The 14,552-nt window shown below is 41.9% G+C and overlaps 1 non-coding gene across 1 annotated transcript; it reads left to right on the top strand.

Moving 5' to 3' along the window:
• Positions 1-14,007: 14,007 nt before the first annotated feature.
• On the top strand, positions 14,008-14,109 carry LOC143665834 (U6 spliceosomal RNA). The gene has a single exon (XR_013167232.1). It is a non-coding gene; the product is annotated as a U6 spliceosomal RNA (small nuclear RNA).
• The last annotated feature ends 443 nt before the right edge of the window (positions 14,110-14,552 follow it).

The raw sequence follows: 14,552 nt of genomic DNA, 5'->3' as shown, positions 1-14,552 counted from the left end.
GATAATATTTTATGGTACTATAAACTCAGAGTCCTACTTTTCCAAAAATAAAGATCATGCAATATATTCTCATTAAAGACATGCATAGATCACATTTATTAAGGTAGAAATAGAATATCAAAATTATAAAAAGCATGGTAACTCTTAGTGATTATTCATTCTGTCCCTGCCAACCAGAAAAAGAAGAGCAGTACAGAGTGTTGCATAATTCTTGGGGTGAGAAATAAGGAAATCAGTTTTTCAGAAGGGATTTTCCCTCCAGAACTAAACTCTAAAATAAACTATCATGTGATGGCTTATATAGGAGACACTGTAGGGCATATAAAGTCAATTATTTCAATAGTTTAACAGCAAATTTGATCCTCACAGTCTAAAAATGATAAACTCATTAATGGGAATTCTAGAGAAGACTAACTTAATGTCACATAAATTTATAGCTTTCTGGTGATCTAAATTGGTCTCAGGACGGATCGTACGATTCACAAATGTATGTCCCTTAAACAATCTTCACTGTACGTCCCTTTTGACCATTTGCTTTATTTTTTTAGGTGCATGTTCCAGGAACCGAATTGACACCTTAGCTTTTGAAAGGAGTGAGATAATTAGCAATTAAGATTATTCTCTAACTACAACCTGGAGTGAGACTTAATGTTTCTGCCTGAGAAAAGATACATAAATCTTGTACATCGTGTAAGCAGGCGGCAAGGCTGACCTTCCCTTAGGCAAGTTGAGAAACCTGCCCGGCACTCAGTGCTGAGGGAAGACGGGCTGCAGAATACCTGAACCCAAGCCAGAATTTTACCGCAAGAAATATCTTTGCCTCCATTTTAGTTCCTGGTTGAGACCTCTGAAGAAATACACAAAGCTAAAGAATTTCATGGCACTTATCTTAGCCATCATGTTTGGGCAGAGCCTGGAATAAATCAGCTTGACCTGGAAAATTTCAGAGCCAGTATCATCAATTTTGACACTCAGCCATAGAAAAAGTCCAGTAATGCTCCTGTGGAACATCTGATTCTGAGCAGCATGATTTCCTGATGTGCCTGCCAGAGTGAATTAGCTGCAAGATGTACAGCCAGGTATCTGCATAACCTGACCTGCTCTATGGAGATATTTGAAGCCTGGTGAACGTTCATAGAAGGCAGCAATTGATTCTTGAACCGTTCTTTCTGGCTCTTTTAATTTTGAAAGGGCCTCAAAACAATACTGTTCTAATATGTAAGCCTTGTAAAGACCAACAGTAAGGACTGTCCAATGAGTGACCAGTTCAGTCCGGTTTTCTGGGCAAGGAGATGTCTCCCCTTTTTTCCAGTGGGAGGGGTTACCCTCAAACTCAATTTCCCACTGGGGTGATGGCCCCAAGCTCTCCAGGTTCTTGGCAACTGACTTTTTCCAACACCTCCCTCCATAGCTGGCACCCCTGATCAGACGGCTGTGTGTGAAGGCAATTACTTGTCCCTGAATTCCACAAATTACTCTAATGCTTGCTGCAGAGAAGGAGAGAGCAATAGTGTGTTGTGTACTTCTGCTGGAGCACAGCCCTGTGGTGTGTCCAGCCACACCCCAGCCCGAGGGTGCCTCTCTGGAAATGTTTGGAGACTGGGAGACCAGCACACCTGCTATCCTGTTCAAGGAGTGGTGCGTCCTGCTGTTTATGCCAAGCTTGTTGTAAAGCAGGGCCTTACAAGCTTGGCCCATAACTGAATTCTGTACAAAACCTCAAAAGCTGATTAGGTTTCAGAGAATGTTGTAACAATCATTTTCCTTGGCCAAGTAACTGGTTATTAAACCCAAAACAAAAGGAATCCCCCCTTCTAGCTGTAGATTGGAGGAGGACATATTTCATAATTCATCTCTGATGCATTCCCCTATAGATTATTAATGTACAGTTTTCTTTATTTCTTCCACAGCCCTCTCATCCTTTTTGGGGGGAAGAGATGCTGGCTGATTTGCTATGCCTTGTATAAAAATTTGTTGTCGGCTCTGTTGCTTCAAAATGCTCTCTTCATCTGGATCCATCTCTTTGGGCCATTTATTTATTTACAATAATTTTTGAACAAGTACAAAATTAGAAAGGTACAAAACAATAGAATTTTTAAAAGCTTCCTTCTTACCCTATCTTCCCAAATTCCCAGATCCCATCTCCAGAGGTAGCCACTGTTACCAGCGTTCTTATATATTCTTCCTAAGAGTTAATACGCATATGTTTTTTTAAAAATACACACACAAGAAAAATAGCTTGGCATATACATTTTTCTGCATCATGAGTCTTTTCACTGAACAGTTTATCTTGGCAATCATTTTGTATTAGTGCAAACAAACCTGCTTCATTCGTTTTGAAAGTTGCATAGCATCTCATCTCATGATTGGACTATCATCTATTTAATCAGTCCTGTTGGTGGATATTTAGTTTATTTCCATTACTAAACCATGCTGAAGTTAATATCCATATACATTTGCGTGGCCTGTATGTGAGTATATCCATAAGATAAAGTCCTGTAAGTGGAATCACTGGTTGTGAAAAGGTATGCATGTATTTAATTTAAAAACTGTTGTCAGATTGTCTTCCAGAGAGTGCTGTAGCAATTAATTGCCCCCCCACCAATGTATTTGAGTGTCCATTTCTCCACATGATGACCAATTAAGTGTATTATCAAATACTTTTACCTTTGTTAGTCTCATAGGCAAAATATATTTTATCTTTATAATCCTAATGAGTATTTTACTCCTTCTTTCCTATTTTTATACCTCTTATTTCTTTTCTTGGTGTGTTGCATTAGCTCTCCTATCTCCAGAATGATGTTGAATGATTGTTATAAATATGGATATCCTTGTTTTCTTCCTGACTTTAATGGAAAGGAGCTGGAGGTTTCCCATTAAGCATGGTGACTCATGGGTTGAGATAAAGATATTTTGCTTTGTTGAGGATTTTTTAATCTATTTCTACTTTATTGGGGTTTATTTTATTAATTTATCCATTTTATTAAGAATGGAGGTTACATTTTTTTCAAGTGCCTTCTCAGCATCTAAAGTCCCCATTTTCAACACTCCTCACCCACACAGCCATGTTTTCCTTGTCAGCGTGTCCCATAATTTCTGTATTCAGTACTTTATCTGTCCTCAGTCATTATACTCAGCAATATTCTCCATCCTTACATGCCCCGTAGTGGATGCTGTGGTGCTCCACCCAGCTCCTTCATCCATTCTGCAGGTGCTGGGGAGATCTGCTGCTGAGGGTTCACACCTGTGTTCCTCCCTGGGGGAACTCTGGGCCAGAGGAACTTCCAGCCCTTGCCCAATTATACACTGACTGTCTGAAAGAAGGATGCAAAGGCTGGCTCCATGGCCTCAATTTGGGGACAATGCTGACAGTGCTGAAGGGCCATCCAGACCTCCTCATAGGATCACAGACTGAGGCTTGTTGTTGTCAGTTGCAACAACACTGTGAGCCAGCTTCTCCCTGTGTCCCAATCCTGCCTTCCTCACTCACTGACCTTCTGCATGTAACTCTTTGTCTCAGGGTCTATTTCCAGAGAACCCAGCCTATGAGCTTACTAGCCTATGAGCCCCTCTGTGATGGATATTTTCCCATTGGTCCTCCCAGATCTCCACTCTTTTCTACCTGGCTCTCTGCCCCAGGAAGCTGCTTGTTTTAATTACACCATCAGAATTCCTGTGCCCTCTGGTTTCTGGTTGGATTTAGTCAATGCAGGATGGATGAAGGAGGGTAAGGGCAGCATATTAACTCCCCTGGCTCCCTGCCTGCAAGGTTGCCTCTGGTTGGCCATATCACTTGAACTACCGAAGTTCCCCACTGCTCTCTGCTGGGCCTGCTCTACATGACTGGGTCCTGTCGTGTTCTGCTAGCATCTCCCTTCTTCTAGTCCCTCAGATGTGGGCATGGTGAACCCTCGATTGCCACTATCACTTGTGGGTCCCCTGCACTAGCCACACTGCTCCAATCCAGCTCTTGGTGGGCTTGGGTCGGGGCAGCACAAAGAACAAAGGACATGTCAGGCATGGAATTAGACATGAATTTTACTGGGACTTACGAACAGGAAAGATTCTTCCCGATAGAGCTCCTCAAAGGGGGTGGGGAAGTGTAGGGGTTATAAGGGTTTAGGACAAGAGTATAAGGACAGAGTTTCATGACTCAGGGGTCTAGAGGTTGGTTATCAACAGTGATCGTGGGAGGGGAGTTTCAATGCCTTGTTTACAATACCATTTGTACATTCTTACGTCCTCTATCCCCCACCCCCAGGAGGTCTAATGACCTTTAATGTTTGTCTTGCTCATGTGGGTGACTACGTGCAATGAATACGGAGGGGAATCCCCAGCTCTGGACCTACCCTCCATGCTTTTTAATCAGTCCTCCTTGTAGACAAATCCTCCTTAGATTATCCAGGTTTGATTGTGCAACCTGTTTCCTTTTGGGACCAAGATTAATATAACCCCATCAAGTACAAGAGCAGGCCAGATTCGGCACTGTATAATTTCAGCACAGGAATATAGGAGTAGGAGGCAAAGAAATAAAAATAACAGTAACTAATATTAATTGAGTGCTTACTCTGTACCAGGCACTGTGGAGTAAAAAATAAATCTGGACTAGGTAAGGAGAGACTTCATTTCAAAGAATTACTGCAAGTAGGTGTGGGGTGAGGGAGGACTATTTATTGTAATAGGAGGGGGCTATTGCAATGCAGAGGATACTCTGACCATAAGATCTGCAAGTGCCTCAACAGTTAGGCAGAAAGGATTTTTCTTAATAGAGAGCAATAGCCAAGGCTAGAAAAAACCTGGTGTGGGGAAGTGAGATGAAGGGATGATGAGAAATGGGAAAGTAAATCAGAGAATGTTTTACTCTGAGGTCAGCCTGTTCTCAGCAGGGACTGTTAAAGAAGAATTGTATGCTGGCTCAGGCTGAGGGTAGGCCAAAGTTCAGGGGCCTGAGGGAAGGTTAACAAGCATTTTGTTCCCATGGGTGAGTAGGGACTGAATAGTTAAGCTGATTGTATCTGAAGCAAAGTATAGGCATTTGGAGGGTCTGTGTCTGGCTTTGTTATAGATAAACAAGAGAGGAATCCATGAGTCTTATCTAAGTCATCTGGGGAAGGGAGGGTCTCTGCAGTAAGCCTTTTTCTGGAATGCAAAGGGTGGAGGACTCTTTAACCCTCACTGTTTTCCAGGATCTCAGGGCTCAGATAAAATTCAACGCTGTAGGCACTAATATAAGAGTTTTACTTTTTTACCTTATTTAATAATCTTCAATGTATCAACTGTATCAATACAGTATAGCAGGGAGCGCTAATAAAACAAACTTTGGGCAAGTTACTTAACGTCAGTTTCCTCTCCATAAAAGGAGATTAATAATAGCCCTGACCTCATAGAGTTGTTGGGAAGATTACAAAAGTTAATGCTGAAAAGCGCTTATAACAACTCCTGGCATGTAGCAGTGAGTGTTCAATAAATGTTCGCTATTTTTCAAGTAAAGCACTGAAGCACTGAGATGTTAAGTAATTTATCCAAGTAAGTACAGGTAAAAACTCACCCCAATTTCATATCCCCTCTACTGCACTCTCCAAGTAGATGAAAAAAAAAGATAAACTCAAAGAAATGTAGACAAAGCTGTGGTATGTTTGCCAGAATTACTGCCTCCAATTCAAGAAAGAGAGGAAGGAACTGAATCACTTTTTCATTTTTCTCTAACCTGAGGGATTATCGAGGCAGTGGCAGAAAGAAAACTTCCTTACCTCCTAGAATTGTATCTTGCTGCCAGCAGCAGCTGCCTGCGATTGCCCTGGACGTGCGCTGGGGCAGCAGCCAAGAGTCCCCACCTCTCTTCCTAGTTTATCAAGCCCTCCAGTGTCTCCCCATTCTATTACAGTTGGTCATTATTTCTAAGAGGAACAGACTGTAAAATTCTGCAAAACTGTTGTAATTTGTTCTCTTCTAGACCGATTAGAGCTCTCAAAATATGTTGTTATTATTGTTATTACTATAATAATGTTCATCTTTATTTAATGTTTCTTTTCTCTTGGTCCATCCTATTTTCAGGGGGTGGGGTGGGTGGGGGACATCCCTAATATCGTCCTCCTTAATCTAACCAACTTCTGCAAAATCTAGAGGCCAAAAATTGCCATTGATTGGATGTTAATGACCACAGCGAACAGTCTGGCCATGAACCTACACGATAGGTTCTGCCAAAATTTGATGGGCAATTGAGATTGAAAAAGGCACGCTCAGTGTAGGGCGCTGAACCTGCAGGCAGGTTACAGAAGGTACTGTTGGTGGGAGCAAGGAAGGCACAGAGCCAAGTCGGGATTTGCAAGATCATGAACAAGTTTCCTTGAAGTTACTGATTCGCAGCAGGAGAGGTTCTCCTACAGGCAGCTGTCGTGCTTAGAAAAGTGCTCACGCACTTTAAGATCCACCTAAGATGCTATGGTTTGTCTTATCTAGGAATGTATGGCTTCTCTGGTTTATGTGAAGCCTCACATTCCAATCCTCAAAAAAAAACCATTTTTACATTCTACACGACCCCTTTAGCGAATATCCCTGAGCAGTAGTTGAGGGACATATCTGGAGGCAGAATCCACAACAATATAAAACACATCTAATAATACCCATGCACACTAATGTCAAGAAGAAAATGAGTAAAGCAGATCCCCAAAACCCACTTTGTTAAGTCAGTACTGTCCAAGGCATTTCATCTCCAGTGGAAGTCAGCAACTTCTGTCCATACACCCAGCGGTCAGTCTGTTAGGAGTTGCGTTCACTTCAGTTGTCCATTTCAGGAATTCATTCCCTTCTTTTGTAAAGATTAGAAACATTAACATGGGACAAAATGCAGTTTATTTAGTAGGAACTAATGAGGGAGCTCATGACCATTAAGTGATATGCAAGTTACAAGCCCATCTCCTGACTAGATAGTTGCTAACATTAGTTTCTTCCCCACAGAGGTATATAAACTTTAGCCAGAAGGGTTCTGCAGCATCGGTGGGACATTCTATAAAGCAGACTGTGTATGAAGCCATGATGGGAGTGTGACATCTGTCCTCGCCTTCTTTAGAAGAGGCTGTCTATAAACCAGAGCAATAGGGACCTTCTACATATAAAATAATAGTCAGTTATTGCTAATTCCTTTCTGGGCTCCCAAGGAATAAGAATACCTATTCACTTAGGTGGCATTTTCCAGCATAAGCACCTCCAAATTTGGTGGGTGCTTTTGGGCATGGCCTGTGGCCATCTCAATGCTATCCCTGTTCTATTTGGAGGAATACCTTGTTCCCATGTTGCTTCTATTCTTATTGCCGATGGGGTGGACATCAGAGTCCAGAAATGATCATATGCTGAGATTGTCCAATCATTGGTGCACTATTTATTAGCCTAACTGCTTCCTGTAAATGAGCTGCCCACCCATGCAATGAGTGGTTTGGAGAGAACTGTTGCAGGTTGTTTTAAAATACCATTTTTCCCCTCTCTATCAGGCCAATAGCCTGGGGGTTGAATGGTAGATGAAAATGCTTGGTAATTTCTCTTTCTTGAGCTCAGTCCTGAACTTGGTGATCTGTAAAATGGGTGATTTGGTCACTGTCACTGTGTGATATGCACCTATGCATATATGAAAGCTTCTTGAATTCTCGTATTGTTGAAGCTTGATTTGCTTGTCAACATCCAAAAGCCTGCAGAATGCCTGAAGCAGGATCGACACAGGTTAGTGCATACTTTTGTCCATCTGACAGAGGAAGGGGTCCTATATAGCCTATTTGCCATCATTTGCCGGCCTGCATTCCCTGCGGTATCTGTCCTATGTTATGGTGTAGGGAGCATCTCCATTGAGCACATGGTGGAAAAGACTTACAGGCCATTAAGCACATCACTAGTTTTCAAACAGAGAGGTGACCTTTTCATATTCCCATGTGGTCTTAGGACCCTATATCCCAGTTTATAGTGTAGCCAATCCACTTGGTCATGGTTTTCATCAACCCATCTAATTTTAGCTAAGGTGTTAACTTCCAGATTTCTGGGAAGTGTGCATGAAGTACGGGCTGGAACATGCCAGGTTGCTATATTGGCATAGGAGCTTTGCGTTCAAACCCAGATTATCTTCCCACAGGACTTTACCCTATGCCCTTACCAGCTATTGTCCATTTCTCCTGTTGCCACTGTCCCATCCAGAAAGTCAGACCCAGCTGTCAGCACATATGGAAATTGGCATAGTCCACGGACTATAACCATGCATAGGGCTTGTAGCTCAGCCCACTGACTGCTCTGACATTCTCCTTCATCCATCAATATGGTGTCCATAGTTATTTGAATGCTTTTGAGCACCATGGGGGGGAATGTCATCTGCAGGAACCATCAGTGTTCCAGGCATCATCTGGGGCCCATTAAATCTCTAGGGATTCCCATAGATGAATGTGCATTCTGCTCCATTCCTACACCCTTTGTTATTGATGCTATTTCTCTATTTCTGGTATAGATGGTGTAAGGGGAGCTTGGATTCTCGATGTATATAACTGGCCCCAATCATTTATGTAACTCCTCAGACAGTGGACTAGCATGGAGAGAACCCAATTGCTGTAAATAAGCATGCCATTTTTGTAGTGTGCTAACCTGTGCACAAGTACTTTTGGATTGAATACAAATGTCTTTGATCCATCCACTTATTGGCAACAACGTTCACACTGTTATTAACAAAGTCATTGCTATAAGCTCAGTTTGCACAAAAGCAAGTTGTTTTTCAATAAGATTATATCATTGTTTTGTTCCTTTCCAAAGCTGAGACCACAACCTGAGTGGCACTCACTTCTCATTTTGTTTTTGCCACAGGCCCCACCCAAACCCTGCCAGGTAGCTGGCAGTCCATTTCACAGGGTTGCTCGACTATTAAAGTACCTGGACACTGGATCTGTATTACAGCTGTTTTTGCTTGTTGGAATGCTTGCTTGGCCTCAGTATCCCAATACCAGTGAGCGCTGACCCCCCCCCTTTAAATCAATCTATATAATAGTTGAAGTATTTGAGTTAGGTGGGGTATAAAGGGTCTCTAGTAATTTAACAGGCCTATAAAGGCTTGAAGCTCCTTTATGATGCAGAGAATTGGACACATTTGTACTTGATTTATGACTGCTGCCAGAACAACTCTGTCTTATCTGACCAAACCAGGTAAGGAATTTTACAGACCGTCTGGGCCCCTGGATCTTGGCTTCATTGATGGCCCATCCACTGCTTGTTAAAAGGTGCTGTAGTGGCAGGGCCACTGTTTCCAGAGATGCAAAACCATCAGGAATAAACATAATATCATCAGTATAGTGAACCATAGTAATATTTGGTGGCTTTTCCCATCTTACTAGATCAGCTGCCACCATTCCGTGATACATGGTGGGGCTATGTAGGTACCCTGTGGTAAATCCTGGAAAGTCCGTGGCTGCCTTCCCCATATAAATGCAAAATGATCTCGGTGATCTTCAGCGAGTGGGATACTGAAAAAGGCGTCAGCTAATACATCGTGGAACTCTCCTGACTGGGCTGGTAAGTAACGGAGGAGCATTTTAATATTAGGCTCTCCAGTGTGACCAGGAGGAACAATGTATTCAATTCTCAATAATCGACTGTCTTTCTCCAGCTACTATCAGGTTTTGTCACTGGCCAAACAGGACTGTTAAATGACTGTGCTGGTTGTATGATCCCCATTCTGGCCACTTCTTGTAATGGCTCACTGATTCCGCAGGTCCACAAGGGAGACGATATTGTTTGATAAGGTTGACTCTCCTGGCAGGCGCAGTGAGCAGTGCCCCACATATTTGATTCCACCATGCAGATGCGAAGGCTGGTGGTGGTGGTAAGTCCTAGGTCTTGGTAATACATATTCAGGAATGGGAGAAGTCATACGATATACTTTCAGGGGGTGAGACGCCCAATTTCCAATATTATGGTAGTTTGCAGTATTTATATGGCTTTTCCTCCATAAGCCTATCTATTACCTTTAAGGCGCCCATGAAATCTCTAGGGATTCCCATAGACGAATGTGCATTCTGCTCCATTATCAATTAAGGGCTACAATATGAAAACAGTTTTTTGGAGACCGTGGATAACCAGCTCTACATGAGGCCTCCAATGACCTACTGTTACCCCGTATTTGCAGGCGACTGTGGCCCCCCACCCCTAGTCTTCAGGTAAGGGACCCACTCCCTTAGACCAGACTTATGCTCCTTGGAGGATGCTGTGGGAGTGATCATCGGTGGCACAGATTTGGTTTTAAGTGGAGGCTGATTTTTTTTTTCCCTTGGGCAGTTTTTGTCAGAGTCCCTGCTAATATAGCATTAAATTGTTTATCTATTTTTTCTATTGGGGTGTCTATGACAATTAAATCAGCCCATAATTGTTTATGAGTTATGTATAGGCCCCCTCTGCTCCTTCTCTTGCGAGATCTTTTTGGTTCCTTTCCTTACCCCTTTCAATTTATTCTTTCCATCTCATCCAAATCCAATGTTGCCTGTGCCACCAGGTGACCGGCCTGGCCCACCAGTGGGCTTAGAACAGCTGCTAATGTCCCGCTAGGCTGGAGGCACAGTGTGGAGGATATTATCATTTACACCTACTGTGAATAGTTCATCATCTGATTCACAAAAGTGTTCAGCTTAAGTAATATGCTTCATTTCCAGTTCTCTGACTCTGTCCTGTAATTCTTCTGTAGATGACCATTTGACTATTGTGGAGGGTATATCTCCCTCATCAGGACAAGCCAATTTTGCAGCTAAAATGCACCATACTAGTAAATTTTGAATACTGTGCTGTGCCCTGCCTGGTAAGGATGATGACGAAGAGATAGGTGTGTAGTCATGCTAGCCATTTTTGCCTTTTTCACTCCTGGAAGCATAATACTATCTCACTTGCGTCCCATAATTTTATGCTCTCTTGGCCCTTCTGTTTAAACCTTTCTGTAATTCTACTGATCCTGTGGGGGTATGCTCCCTCGCCACTGCTTGCTTCTGAGCATGGGTCTCTGCCCAAGGGTCATCGGGATCCCTGGTTGCTTTCGTTTTTGTAGTTATGAATGGACTTGCTTGTTTAGACCCGTCTTCAATTTCATTTCTTCCCCCTACTCTCCCTCTTCTGCATTCTCCAGGGCTCCCACATCTTTGGATCCCAGACTTCCTTCTGGATAACGCCTTGAACCTGCTGCATCCATCTTCCATGAATTTTTGCCACTTAACATGCCATTACTCCTAATTGTCCCTCTGTTTTGCTAACACATCAGCATTGTTGGAACATGCTAACCTAATTTTCTTTTCCAGAGTTAAAGTCTCTTCTAATCTCCTTACTTCTTTTGCTTCTCACCGGGTTTTGGCAGCACATCTATCTACTCCTCACAGCCACATGGTGGCTGCAATGGCTTTTTTCCTAGTGATTTCCCTTTGCCCCCAGGTTCTGCTGCAGGACAAGTAACATTCCAGCTGGCATTTCAGGGTGTCCCAGCACTCACGCACTGGGCCCAACTGTTCTAAAAACGGGCTACCTCCCCCCACATCCTGGAAGTTGGCCACCCTCGAATCTCCACCATGGATTCTGATTTCCCTCTGCAGATTTTGTTTTCGATCTCCTGGCTGGCTTGTCAACTGTCCGGCAGTGAACCAACAGAATAGGTGCCACCGAAGTTTGATGGGCACTTAAGATCGAAAAATGAACAGGCTGCTTTATTAGGCAAAAAAAGTGACAGTTTATTAGGGAACTTACAACCCAGGAAGCTGACCCCGGGCAACCACAGGTCACCCTTAGTGCTGTGAACCACTGGGTGGGTTGCAGGGGTCGTATCAGGTAAGAGCAAGGAAGGCACAGAGCCAAGCCAGGATTTGCAAGATTTATAAACATGCGTCTTTGGGGCGCTGTAGGTGCCCTTGTGGCAAAACCTGGACCGTTCACTGCCGCCCTACTCACGTAGATGCAAATGGGACTTGGCTGTCTTTGGCTAGCAGGATGGTACATAGCAGGAAGGTTTCAGTACAGAGTGCTATCCTGCTTAACAATGTGCACGTGTGATTGAAGGACCCACCTGTGGAGTCTCTGAGGGGTTTATCTAGAAATTTATGGCTTCTCTGGTTTAATGGCCCCACAGGAATTATTGCTAATTTTTAAGGCATGCTCAGTGGCATATGTAGTTTATTTGGTATCTAGACCCAACCTTGTTTTTTTTTCTTTTTTTGACTAAATTTTTTAATGGTAGTTTTTTTTAAAGAGTAGTTGTAGGTTTACAGAAAAATCATGCAGAAAGTACAGAGTTCTGATATACCCACCCCATCATAAATACCTATTTCTCTATTATTAACATTTTGCATTACTGTGGTACATTTGTTATAAGCAACGAACCAATATTATTATAATTATATTATTAACTAAAGACCATAGTTTACATTAGGGGTCCACTCTTCGTGTTCTGCAGTTCTTTTCTTTTCTTTCATTATTATTATTATCTTTTGTGCATGGGTAGGCACCGGGAATTGAACCCAGGTCTCTGGCATGGCAGGAGAGAACTCTGCCTGCTGAGCCACTGTGGCCCTCCCAGTTCTTTTATTTTATTTTTCTGCTTATTGCAATTTTATTGAGGTATATCACACACCATACAATCTATCCAAAGTATGCAAGCAATGACTAACAGTATAGTTCTTTTATTTTTAAAATATTTATTGTGTTAACATATATACAACAAAAAGTTTCCCATTTTAACCACTTTCAGGTCTACAGTTCAGTGGTGTTAATTACATTCTCACAATGTTGTACTACCATCACCATCATCCATTACCAAAGTTTTTCTACCTCCCTAACAGCAACTCTGCACCAATTAAGTTTTAATTCCCCATTCCACATCTCTACCCCGGCCCCTGGTAAACTATAAACTAATTTCAGAATCTATAAATTTACATATTCTAATGATTTCATATCTGTGAGATCACACAATATTTGTTTTTTTGTGTGTGTCTGGCTTATTTCATTCAACACAATGTTTTGAGATTCACCCATATTGTAGCATGTGTCAGAACTTCATTTCTTTTAAGATTTATCTTTGTGGTTTAAATTTTAAACATGTCTGAAACTGGAGTTTTCTGATCAACCTTTTAAGAACCAAATACAAATCAAGGAAAAAATAGCACAAGTACATGAAAAAACAATACTCTTCAGGAAGCCAATTCTTCCGTGTTGAAAATTATAGTTAACATTTTGGGATCTTGGTTCAGTATTTTTGTTAAATCTAACCACAAAGACAGACTTAAATGAAACCTAAATAAATTGGAGTTAAACTAGTGGGAAGTTGAGTGATAAAATCTTGCAACTTTGTTCAGAGTTAAACAAAGGGAGAAAGAATTTCTTGGCATCTTAAGAAAAACCTCATTCAGAAATTTTTTTTAATTAGTCCTCACAAGCCCATTATTTCTACTGACTCTAAAGTAGTGCTTTGTAAAAATGAACAAACTATTTTGTTTGAGGTACTTCCCCTACAAATCTTGATGCTCAAAAGATGTTATACTCATGTGCTAGTCTGAATCTGTGGTGGACCCCAGAAAAGCCATGCCCTTCAACCCTCATTCAATATTGCTGGGTGGGAGCATTTTGATTGTTTCTGTGAAGATGTGACCCACCCTATTGTGGTTGGTAACTTTTGATTAGATGATTTCCATGGAGGTGTGTCTCCACCCACTGAACCACCGAAGGTGGAGTTGCTTGCTGGAATCCATTAAAAGAGGAAGCATTTTGGAGAGAGTCCCTTTTGGTAGAGCCACAAGAAAGCCAGCAGACGCCACCATGTTCGCCATGTGCCCTTCCAGCTGAGAGAGAAACGTAGAACGTCATCAGCCTTCTTGAACCAAGGTATCTTTCCCTGGATGCCTTAAATTGGACATTTCTATAGACTTGTTTTAATTGGGACATTTTCCCAGCCTTAGAACTGTAAACTAGCAACTTTTTAAATTTCCCTTTTTAAAAGTCATTCTGTTTCTGGTATATTGCATTCTAGCAGCTAGCAAACTAGGACAGCTCACATTGGCGATACGAAAATTAGCATGGCCTCTGCATAAGGATGACACACGTGTTCCTGAAGTGTTCCATATTTTGAAATGCATGATCGCTATATAAATCCACAGCTTCTCAAATAGAAAAATAAAGCAAAATTTAAAATGTTTTTTATGTGTGTTTTCCTCCCAATATATCAGAATAAAGGCTGGCTATATAGAGAGATTCTTGGCACCAAAAAAAACCCAAACAAACCCTATTTTAAAGAATTCTAAGTTATCGGTGTGCTGAAAGAAGATTGTGCTGTCGTAAAGTTGAAATTATATGTTATAGCAGGATTTTTTATTGCTTAGTTACATCAGAGGTATCATGCTCAGTTTGGGATACCACATTTTCAAAACAATGTTAATAAGGAGGAGTGTACCTACAGCGGGGTTCATCAAAGTGAATGCCGGTGAACACTAATTCTGCAAAACCCTCCCCCAAAAGAGTCCCAAATTCAAATAAAATTAGAAAACCCTGAACAGAACATATTCCTCCTAGAA

Source organism: Tamandua tetradactyla, chromosome 21 (genome assembly GCF_023851605.1).
Source record: "Tamandua tetradactyla isolate mTamTet1 chromosome 21, mTamTet1.pri, whole genome shotgun sequence".
In the NCBI taxonomy this organism is placed as follows: domain Eukaryota; kingdom Metazoa; phylum Chordata; class Mammalia; order Pilosa; family Myrmecophagidae; genus Tamandua; species Tamandua tetradactyla.
The sequence above is the reverse complement of the archived record's forward strand: the minus strand, read 5'-3'. Positions and strand labels throughout refer to the sequence as shown.